Source organism: Anabrus simplex, chromosome 6, assembly GCF_040414725.1.
Source record: "Anabrus simplex isolate iqAnaSimp1 chromosome 6, ASM4041472v1, whole genome shotgun sequence".
Classification (NCBI taxonomy): domain Eukaryota; kingdom Metazoa; phylum Arthropoda; class Insecta; order Orthoptera; family Tettigoniidae; genus Anabrus; species Anabrus simplex.
In genome coordinates, this window is record NC_090270.1 from 246,211,185 (window position 1) to 246,223,385 (window position 12,201).

The 12,201-nt window shown below is 42.3% G+C and overlaps 1 protein-coding gene across 2 annotated transcripts in view; it reads right to left on the reverse strand.

The window, feature by feature from the left end:
- Window positions 1-8,769: 8,769 nt before the first annotated feature.
- Window positions 8,770-12,201, reverse strand: part of LOC136875697 (leukocyte elastase inhibitor) — a 133,677-nt gene continuing 130,245 nt past the window's right edge. For both annotated transcript variants that reach the window (XM_067149258.2, XM_067149256.2), the window contains one exon: window positions 8,770-9,019. The gene's annotated coding sequence lies outside the window, so the exon portion shown is untranslated. The remainder of the gene's footprint in view (window positions 9,020-12,201) is intronic.

Genomic DNA, 12,201 nt, shown 5'->3' on the forward strand with positions numbered 1-12,201 from the left:
TTCCAAAAACGCATGTGCATAAACAAGAAATACCGACATGCCATGGCTGTGTGACGAGATGTCGCGTGGATGCGGGGTAAGAATGGTTGCTGCGCATGCGTCAATCTCAAGTCTCAGTACCAGACAATAAACATCGGTTCCGTCCGTGGTGACTCTTGGGAAATTAGGTTCCGTTGTGAAGTTTTCAAGTTGCAGGGCAATTGCGCTTTAGTTACACATGCACTGTTAAGTGTTACACAATGAACGGTTTAATAATGAACATGCATCTGTTTCAGAGATCCCGCACTGTTTATGGCGGCCAATGTTTGTAGCTTAGTGTAGTAACTGCAACCGTACCTACAAGCTGCCGCGACTACTCGTCAGCTGCAGATAGTAGCTAGAAAAAAATTAATTCGAGGAAGTCCAGCGCCATAAAATTGTCAGTAATACATATTTTCATATATGTTCAAACCTGCTTACCCAGTAAATTGTAGAGTATCGGAGATAGGAACAGAATCTACAGATTCGGGGCAACTGACGATAGTGTGAAGTTCAGTCACCACTACCTGTTACCAGTAAAACAATACGGAGATACAAGTGTTATCTTCATCACCATTGATATTTACATCATCACTAGGTCCATGTGAACTCTCTCTTTCGCTAAATAAATCATTACCATGATACAATTCTCTTTCAGTATCATCATTTAGCAAAGAACACGGAACACCACGCTATGAAGAAGGCATAATGCAAATAGACGGCGACTAGCGTCATTATTTTGTCACTATTTCGGCCACACACACACTTAGAGCAGCACTATTGCAAAGAGAAAATCTTCCTGACTCCAATGCTGTGCAACAGATGGCATTTGAGTTCATTTTCGGCTACAATCAAAGGAATTAAGGCAAAGCGGCACAAGCCCAAGTACGTATTCGGGCTGAACCGTGTGATGGTAAATGGGGAGACCGAATACGTACTCGGCCAGACAGTGGAAGGGATATTTTATTTCTTTATGTATTTATTTATTTAATTTAATTTTATTTATTTATTTATTTATTTATTTATTTATTTATTTATTTATTTATTTATTTATTTATTTATTTATTTCATATGGCGTGCCTCAGTCCATGAAGCCTGCTGATATGCCATGTAATCTTATACGTGCTACATTGTAGAAATACAGTGGTTTTTTACTTGTTTAACGTCGCACTAGCGCATCGAATGTTTCCGGCGGCGGAGGGATGGAAAAGGGCTAGGATTTGGAACGTAGTGACTGTCAACTTAATTAAGGTACAGCCCCAGTATTTTTCTAGTGTGAGAATGGGAAATCACGGGAAGCCATCTCCAGGGTGGCTGACGGTGGAATTCGAACGCACTATCTCACGAATACAAATACAGTATCCTAAGTTTCCTAATTGTGTGTATGTTCATTCCTCAGCCTGAAGGCTGGTTGGATGATCAACAGCACTGCCATCAGCTGTCATAGATGGCCTAGGCATCACTGAAGAGGCGTACTAGGGAAATGAGGAGTGGGGTAGTTTCCCGTTGCTTTCCTCACCGAGCCAGAATTTGCTATTGCATATCAGTCTGCCAAGCCCACTGAAATGCATGCAACAACCGACCCTATGAGCAACATTTTCATACCATTCATAGCAGGGACTGGCTGCATAAGGAATAGCATTAGTAGCATCGCTCATACCTCAGTCAATTTCATATTGTCAAAGCGAAGGATAAGACAGAGACAGATCTATGAAAGTAATTGCTCTAGCCTATACCAGAAGACTCAGTGCACTGTAAACACTAGGTCCCGCCTGCAAAGGCCAGATTCCTAATTATATATGTAATTTATTATGAAATTAAAATAGTTATAAACGAAAGATAAATAACCCTTATAAAGGAAAGGTAATTTTCTGGCAGTTGCTACAAGGAAACGTTACTTCAGATATTTACTAGCTACCCGCTCCGGCTCGCACGGGAGCAGTTATAAATTTAAGGCGATAGGTTACTTTTATCCGAGGACACATAAGATTTCCTAGTATACGATATTAATTATTGATTTTCCTCCAGCAAGGAACACGAAATGATTTCGTTTTGATGTAACGCGCGAATGGGACACGTAAAACTATCCATGAGAAAAACATTCTCCACTTCGATCAACTCCAGCTCCGCTAAGTATGTGACAATGTGCTTTGTTTATTGTCATGCCAAAGCAGACTCTTACCGTGAATTGGGCTGGTTTGAAATCAAAAGGCAAAACTGAAGGAAGCATCGGGATTCAACATTTTCACTATCAGTCGCATTCCACTGTATAATTTTGGTTGGTGCAGATTACGAAACAATATACCTAGGTAATAGGCGAACTTTCGAAATCAGCTTGTCTGGTGGCAAGCTGAAAGGGTGTAACGAATTTAGAAATTATGTGAGGCAATGCACAGCTTCTTCATTATAGGCTGCTATGTAAGTTGGGACTGTACCTTGACTAAGGGCACAGCCACTTGCTTCCACTTCTAGTCCATTCCTATCCCGTCGTCGCCATAGGACGCAAAACAATTTGTAAAAAATATATTGAGTAACGTACTTAAACCTGGGCAGTAAATTTGGAGAAAGATGACGCCAGTTGTCTTTGTGAAGTCATTCTTTCTCTGACATGTGACATTCGAGAATTACTTTGTTGGTCAGTTTCATTGTTTACGTGATAAACGCACGTTTGCGAATGCAATGTACTACGACCTATATTCGCTTTCCGTCTCTGGATGATTGGTTATCATAGAATTTATATATAGGAAAATCAGTGAAAAACTAGCCCACCTGGTCGCCATGATCGTTAAGGCGTTGAAGTACAAACACCGTGCGTTCGGTCTTAGTTTATATGAGATATCCTGTATATGCTCTCGAAGACTTTTTTTGCAGAACTTGTTATGCTGAACAATTCTTACCCTCATGATGTAGATATATCTTTAACGGTTTAGCCAGCGTACGCTATAAAGGCACACGGGTAATCGTTTTTGCCTCAGTTAAATCGTTACTTATTATTTATTTATTTATTTATTTATTTATTTATTTATTTATTTATTTATTTATTTATTTATTTATTTATTTATTTATTTAGCGTATGACATGAAATCTACATACCAAGTGTCCGGCTCCATGGCTAAATGGTTAGCGTGCTGGCCTTTGGTCACAGGGTCGGGAATTTTAACCATAATTGGTTAATTTCGCTGGCACGGGGGCTGGGTGTATGTGGTGTTTTCATCATCATTTCATCCTCATCACGACGCGCAGGTCGCCTACGGGAGTCAAATCGAAAGACCTGCACCTGGCGAGCCGAACATGTCCTCGGACACTCCCGGCACTAAAAGCCATACGCCATTTCATTTACATACCAAGTGTATGCATAAGTCTTTTCCGTTTTCACTAGGAGATGGCACCAGCGAACAGTACGCAGCGTATGAATTTGATACATGCACTATGTGATCGAAAGTATCCGGACACCCCCAAAACATACGTTTTTCATCTTAGGTGCATTGTGCTGCTACCTACTGCCAGGTACTCCATAGCAGCTACCTCATTACTCATTAGACATCGTGAGAGAGCAGAATGGGGCACTCCGCGGGACTCACAGATTTTGAACGTGAGCAGGTGCTTAGGTGTCACTTGTGTCAGAAGTCTGTACGCGAGATTTCCACACTCCTAAACATCTCTACGTCCACTGTTTCTGATGTGATGGTGAAGTGGAAACGTGAAGGGCACGTACAGCACGAAAGCGTACAGGCCGACCTCGTATGTTGACTAACAGAGACCGCCGACTGTTGAAGAGGTTCGTCAAGTGTAATAGGCAGGCATCTATCCAGACCATCACACAGGAATTCCAAACTGCATCAGGATCCACTCCAAGTACTATGGCAGTTCGGCGGGAGGTGAGAAAACTTGGATTTCATGGTCGAGCGGCTGCCCATAAGCCACACATCACGCAGGTCAATGCCAAACGACGCCTCGCTTGGTGCAAGGAGCGTAGACATTGGACGATTGAACAGTGGAAAAATGTTGTGTGGAGTGACGAATCACGGTACACAATGTGGCGATCCGATGGCAGGGTGTAGGTATGACGAATGCCCGGCGAACGTCATCTGCCAACGTGTGTAGTGCCAACAGTAAAATTCGGAGGTGGTGGTGTTATGGTGTGGTCGTGTTTTTCATGGAGAGGGCTTGCACCCCTTGTTGTTTTGCGTGGAACTATCACAACACAGGCCTACATTGAAGTTTAAAGGACCTTCTTGCTTCCCACTGTTGAAGAGCACTTCGGTGATGGCAGTTACATCTTTCAACACGATCGAGCACCTGTTCATAATGCACGGCCTGTGGCGGAGTGGTTACAAGACAATAACATCCCTATAATGGACTAGCCTGCACAAAATCCTGACCTGAATCCTATAGAACACCTTTGGGATGTTTTGGAATGCTGACTTCGTGCCAGGCCTCACCGACCGACATCGCTACCTCTCTTCAGTGCAGCACTCCATGAAGAATAGGCTGCCATTCCCCAAGCAACCTTCCAGCACCTGATTGAACGTATGCCTGTGAGAGTGGAAGCTGTTATCGAGGCTAAGGATGGGCCAAAACCATATTGAATTCCAGCATTACCGATGGAGGGCGCCATGAATTTGTACGTCATGTTCAGCCAGGTGTCCGGATACTTTTGATCGTATAGTGTACGTCAGTTTGTTCGTCTGATATTAACCTACCAATACACACAAGTTGAGTCCGCCAAACACTAGCGTCTGTGTTGTATCGTTCAGTGATCATGTCGACGTTTGTGCCTGGAAAAGAACATTTGTAGCACGCATTGTCTTTCTTATTTCATCAAAAGAAATAGGCTGTGGAAAGTCATCCTTACCGAGCTCGATAGCTGCAGTCGCTTAAGTGCGGCCAGTATTCAGTATTCGGGAGATAGTAGGTTCGAATCCCACTATCGGCAGCCCTGAAGATGGTTTTCCGTGGTTTCCCATTTTCACACCAGGAAAATGCTGGGGCTGTACCTTAATTAAAGCCACGGCTGCTTCCTTCCCACTCCTAGCCCTTCCCTGTCCCATCGTCGCCATAAAACCTATCTATGTCGATGCGATGTAAAGCAACTAGCAAAAAAAAAGTCATCGTTGGCTGCTAGAAACACATGGTGAACACGCTCCATCGATTAGAGCAGTGCGCGCTCTGGCAGACCACAAAAGTGCGAAGGCTAATTCAAACTCAACAGCAATTGGCACAAGCAATAAATGTGTCACAAGAAACAATCAGCAGACGTTTACGAGCAATGAGGAAGATCAGTAAACTCGGTAAATTGGTCGCAAACGATTTGAATGAACAGCAAATGGCAAATCGCAAAGTCATTTGTGAAATGCTGGTCGAACGCCACGAAAGAAAAGCATTTCTGTACCGAATTGTGACGGCTGAAATCCCAAAGCGGAGAAAATCGTGTCTGTCATCTGGCGAAGCCGGTCCTTCAACACTAAAGGCCAAATCAATTCGGCAAGATGACCATGCTTTGTGTCTAGTGGGACCAGAGCGGCATTGTGTCTTATGAACTCAAGCCCGGCGAAACCGTTAAAGCACAACGCTAACGCCGACAAATGATTCATTCAAATCACTCATTAATCGAAAGACGACCGAAATGGGACAGAAAACGTGGCAAAGTGATTTTGTTACACGACAATGCGCCGTCTCCCACAGCAAAACCAGTGAAAGACACCTTGAAATCACTTGGATGGGTCATCGTTTCTCACCCGCCGTACTTCCCCGACCTGGCACCATCGGACTATCACCTCCTCGCATCAATGGGGAACGCGGTCGCAGAGCAGCACTTCAGCAATTTCGTGGAAGTTGGAAAATGGATCGAAGAATGGTTTGCCACAAAAGACAAGCAGTTTTTCTGGTATGATATTCATAATTTACCTGAAAGATGGGCGAAGTCTGTAGAACTCGATGGCCAATATTTTGAATAAACAGAAAATGAATTTCCCTTGAAAATTTCGTGTTTCGTTTACCAAAAAAAACAAACAAAAAAAACGGCAAAAGCCTATGCAAACACCCGGTATATACACTCATATATAGTTACTGCTCGGTTTCATTTGCTCATAAATGAATGTTTCCGTACATAAACCTATGTCGAGAAATGCTTAATAACATCAGTAAAACCGTATCACAGATATACAGGACAGAGTACTTTATTTTATACTGAATAGATATTTCTTAAGTCTAAGTATCATTTACATCTCTTTTTAAATTAATTTCTTCTATGCCTGTCTATAATTACAACCGAAAGGGAATTCCCCGATCGTATGACTGCAGGTATGAATGAATTGCCATAACTTGTTGTGTGATAAATTGGGAAGCTCAGAAAGCAGGATGTTTCTGACCTTGTAGAAATACACTGACTGACAGAGCAAATGCAACACCAAGAAGGAGTGGTTCGAAAGGGATGAAAGTTGGGAAAAAAACAGAGACGGCACGGACGAATAATTGATGTTTATTTCAAACCGATATGCAGGTTACACAATGCGCACGGCATCGACTCAGTAGGATGTAGGACCACCGCGAGCGGCGATGCACGCAGAAACACGTCGAGGTACAGAGTCAATAAGAGTGCGGATGGTGTCCTGAGGGATGGTTCTCCATTCTCTGTCAACCATTTGCCACAGTTGGTCGTCCGTACGAGGCTGGGGCAGAGTTTGCAAACGGCGTCCAATGAGATCCCACACGTGTTCGATTGGTGAGAGATTCGGAGAGTACGCTGGCCACGGAAGCATCTGTACACCTCGTAGAGCCTGTTGGGAGATGCGAGCAGTGTGTGGGCGGGCATTATCCTGCTGAAACAGAGCATTGGGCAGCCCCTGAAGGTACGGGAGTGCCACCGGCCCCAGCACATGCTGCACGTAGCGGTGGGCATTTAACGTGCCTTGAATACGCACTAGAGGTGACGTGGAATCATACGCAATAGTGCCCCAAACCATGATGCCGCGTTGTCTAGCGGTAGAGCGCTCCACAGTTACTGCCGGATTTGACCTTTCTCCAAGCCGACGCCACACTCGTCTGCGGTGACTATCACTGACAGAACAGAAGCGTGACTCATCGGAGAACACGACGTTCCGCCATTCCCTCATCCAAGTCGCTCTAGCCCGGCACCATGCCAGGCGTGCACGTCTATACTGTGGAGTCAATGGTAGTCTTCTGAGCGGACGCCGGGAGTGCAGGCCTCCTTCAACCAATCGACGGGAAATTGTTCTGGTCGATATTGGAACAGCCAGGGTGTCTTGCACATGCTGAAGAATGGCGGTTGACGTGGCGTGCGGGGCTGCCACCGCTTGGCGGCGGATGCGCCGATCCTCGCGTGCTGACGTCACTCGGGCTGCGCCTGGACCCCTCGCACGTGCCACATGCCCCTGCGCCAACCATCTTTGCCACAGGCGCTGCACCGTGGGCACATCCCTATGGGTATCGGCTGCGATTTGACGAAGCGACCAACCTGCCCTTCTCAGCCCGATCACCATACCCCTCGTAAAGTCGTCTGTCTGCTGGAAATGCCTCCGTTGACGGCGGCCTGGCATTCTTAGCTATACACGTGTCCTGTGGCACACGACAACACGTTCTACAATGACTGTCGGCTGAGAAATCACGGTACGAAGTGGGCCATTCGCCAACGCCGTGTCCCATTTATCGTTCGCTACGTGCGCAGCACAGCCGCGCATTTCACATCATGAGCATACCTCAGTGACGTCAGTCTACCCTGCGATTGGCATAAAGTTCTGACCACTCCTTCTTGGTGTTGCACTTGCTCTGTCAGTCAGTGTACTATTTGGTGATGGCAAATATTTAAGGTCCATTCTCAGACAACAAGTGAGACCGAGAGGAATATAACCACGACAGCTGTTCAAGACAGAGTGATATATGACAATATCTCAGCATGTTTAATATAAAACGGACGCATATATTATAAGCCCGCTGAGGTTTAGCGCTATGTGAGGAGTTTAGGTTGTTGCACTTTACGTCACCATAGTCGAAGAATGGCAAAATTAATTTCTTAAGGGAATGCAAAGAAAAGATAACTCACTGGCAAATGTTCGTGGTATGCTCTATCCAGTTTAAGTTCTTATAAAAATGAGGCCAAGGTACTTTAAAGTTTCGTTTATTTTTATTGGAGTTGCGCGTAATAGTATTCGAAAAATTTTAACACTTTTCAGTTTGGTATGATTATTTTTGGAACCTATCATAATTTCTTGCAATTTTAATGGATTGACTTTAAGAGAAATATTTTTATTCCAGTCTTTTTATGTTTTCTAGATCATCGCTTAGTTTGTTAATGTGTATTTGGAAGTATTTCGGTTTGTATGTATATGTAGTTGTATGCCATCTGTGTAGAAATAGTATTCATATATTTATATAATATTATTTAAGTACAGTGAGAAGTGCTGCCAGAACACTGCCCTGAACTACGCCAACTTTAGATACTTTCGTACCTACCGACACGGACTGCTCTGTGGTAGTTTTAAACATCTGAATGACGATGCACGTACTGATGTCAAAAATAACACTACTCTCCAGATTGACCATCCAAAAGCCATTTGGTCTAAGATGAAAGTTCCTCGGGAATTAACTTCAGTGTTCATAAATGATTACTTGCAATTATAGCTATGAGGTGCAATAGCTGAAATCACGAGAAAAATTCAATATTTAAATCTACTCATACGCTTATATTAAAAAAGTAACACACAGTTACAATCCAGTTGTAAAAAGTAACCATTTAGGGTAGACAAGTATATTATTTATTCTCTTTTCAAAAACTACACGAACAAAACATAAACATTAGTGTCAAGCTCAGTCTGAAAGTTGCACGATGAACGATGATCAGTTCTTTGTCAAATTGGATCCATCACTTTCTTCTTGAACAGGAATGTATCTGCGGTGTCATCTACGACGATAAGGAGAACACGATGTGTCACTTTCAAATCCGGAGTACTTATTGGAATGGACGCAGGTACGATTTCTAAAACTGGAACAGAAAATTAATAATATGTAATCTCAATACTGCATATATTAATTGTACTACGTTTATCAGTCTATCGTTGGTACTATGAATGAATGAATGAATGAATGAATGAATGAATCAATCAATCAATCAATCAATCAATCAATCAATCAATCAATCAATCAATCAATCAATCAATCAATCAATCAATCAATCAATCAATCAATCAATCAATCAATCAATCAATCAATCAACCAATCAATCAATCAAACAAATAAGCAAGCAATCAAACAAGCAATAAATAAATAAATAAATAAATAAATAAATAAATAAATAAATAAATAAATAAATAAATAAATAAATAAATAAATAAATAAATAAATCCATCAATTAATCAGTCACCACTGACCTGCATTCAGGACTGTTACCTGAGATTCCCTATTAGTTATTTACGTAGTCCTTTCGTAAATAATTTCAAAGAAGTTGAACATTTATCGAGCATCTCCTTTGTTAAATTATTCCAATCCTTAATTCATCTTCCTCTAAACGAGTTATTTGCTCCAATTTATCCTCTTGAATTCCATTTTTATCTTCACATGATATTTCCCCCCTTTCAAAAACACCATTCAAACTTTTCGTCTACTAATAAGACTTAATGCCATCTCCCCAGTGACAGCTTGGCACATCCGCTTAATCAAGCATCTCGTCTTCTTGTTCCTAAGTTTACCCAACAGAAAGTTCGTAATATTTCCGTAACCCAACTCTTTTGTTGGAAATAACTAAGATCAATTCGTGCTGTGTTCCTCTGGATTTTTTCCAGTTCTCGAATCAAATAATCCTAGTGAATCCTATACACTAGAACCATGCTTTAATTGGGGTCTCAACCGAGCGAGTTGGCCGTGCGGTTAGCGGCGCGCAGCTGTGAGCTCGCATCCCGGAGATAGTGGGTTCGAACTCCACTGTCGGCAGCCCTGAAGATGGTTTTCCGTGGTTTCCAATTTTCACACCAGTAAAATGCTGGAGCTATACCTTAATTAAGGCCACGGCTGCTTCCTTCCCATTCCTAGGCCTTAACTGTCCCATCGTTGCCATAAGACCTATCTGTGTCGGTGCGACGTAAAGCAAATAGCAGTAATTGGCGTCTTGTAAGTGAATTATACGCCCTCTCCTTTACACTCATACTGCACTTCCTAAATACCCTCAAAACCATATAAAGTGAACTTTAACCATTGTTTACAACACCGTTAAGCTGATGAATGCAATGAAGACACCTACCTATATCAACACCAAGAGAGTACATGACATTATATCTTTACAGTGCAACGCAATGACGAGATTCATTACTGAGATAACTACAGAAGACATTATTTAGATGTAAACATTTTGTGATTATGCATACTTATGCTCAAGAACTATATCTGCAGAGAGTTTTGCGTAGTAGTGGAACAAAAACATAGAGAGGGACGAGTATATTTCCCGTTGTCATCTGCTCTGAATATGTGTGAAACGTAGATAAATATCCAATAACATCCAATGGACACATATGTGGTATTATTCTTTTTATTTCAATGTAGAACAAATTGTGGAAATCTGCAAGTTTCTATAAATAAAGTTGTAGGGGTTCCGCTGTCTTTAATTTAGTTTGTTTTGCCAATATTTCAGATATTTATCCGATTTAGGTCAACTCAGGATGTTGTAAGTGGATTTTAGCTTCCGTGTGTGTTTGTCCGTCTGTCCGTCTGTTCCACTATCACGGCGAAATGGCTCGATAGATCGCTACCAAAATTCCAATTTAGAGTATAATCATCCAGGGAAAGGTTTATATATGCATACTAGCTGATGTACCCGTGCTTTGCTACGGGATTCTCAGAAAGACTGACTTTATTGATTTCCTAACTGAAGTCAACATAGGTCATTACAAAAAAGTCAGTAGGAATGTAGCGATTAAAAGCAATGTTATCATATAAAATACTCGATCAAATGAAAAACAGCACATTTTCTCAATTTTAACGAACAGTACAACAGTGCCGATCTAACAGTCCAAAGTCCCAGAGCTAGAATGACCAGGCCGCAGACTGCCGTGAACACTCCCGTGCTATTGTTCTGTGAAATATGCAAGCTGCTCTTTCCAATCAGTGCCTCAGAGTAGGGATTGAATAACTCGAATACTATTATGAACCAGTGTGTTACGAATCAGTAGTATCAGAAAACTTATGAACCAGAGGAATGGCATGCTAAAGAAGAAAATTATCTAACTCCCCAACTACTTCCCGCCAATATTCAGGCAGGCAGTTACGCTCGGTACAACCGGGCGAGTCGGCCGTGTGGTTAGGGGCACGCAGCTGTGAGCTTGCATCCGGGAGATAATGGATTCGAACTACACTGTCGGCAGGCCTGAAGATGGTATTCCTTGGGTTCCAATTTTCACACCAGGCAAAAGCTGGGGCTGTACCTTATTTATTTATTTTTTTTTTTGCTTTGCTAGTTGCTTTACGTCGCACCGAACAGTTAGGTCTTATGGCCACGATGGGATAGGAGAGGGCTAGGAGTGGGAAGGAAGCGGCCCTGGCCTTAATTAAGGTACACACCGGGCGAGTTGGCCGTGCGGTTAGGGGCGCGCAGCTGTGAGCTTTCATCCGGGAGATAGTGGGTTCGTGCCCCACTGCGTTGGTGCGACGTAAAGCGAATATCGGTACGCAGCAGTAATCCTATCTATCGGAGATGAGTGGAAACAGAAGACACAATGCACATCACAACGAACAATGGTCAATGTAATGTTATTGTTGATCAATTTTATGAGCTTTCTATATTGTAGGCCTTCACATTTAGTTTTCTTTTGACTCTGTGATATTAGGACATCTTATAAAATTATTTATAACGTAGAGTGTATTTCCTTATTCTCCGACTTTACATACCGATTTTCATTAAATTCTGCTTACCCATGTTCTCGTGACTCGGCGCTGATATGGACTTAGTAACAAAAATCCAAATTCATGAATAGCTTTGTGATCATGGTCGGTAACAATATAAGACATAAATGATCGGAAATTTAATACTGTATAACTTTACTATACTATATCGTTAGTTATGTAGTATTTATCTATACGACCACTAATAACATAAATATTTGAGAATTAAGTTTTAGGCCTTCCCCTAAACTACCATTTTTCTCAGTGTGAATACAATTATTTATAGCCTAGATTATA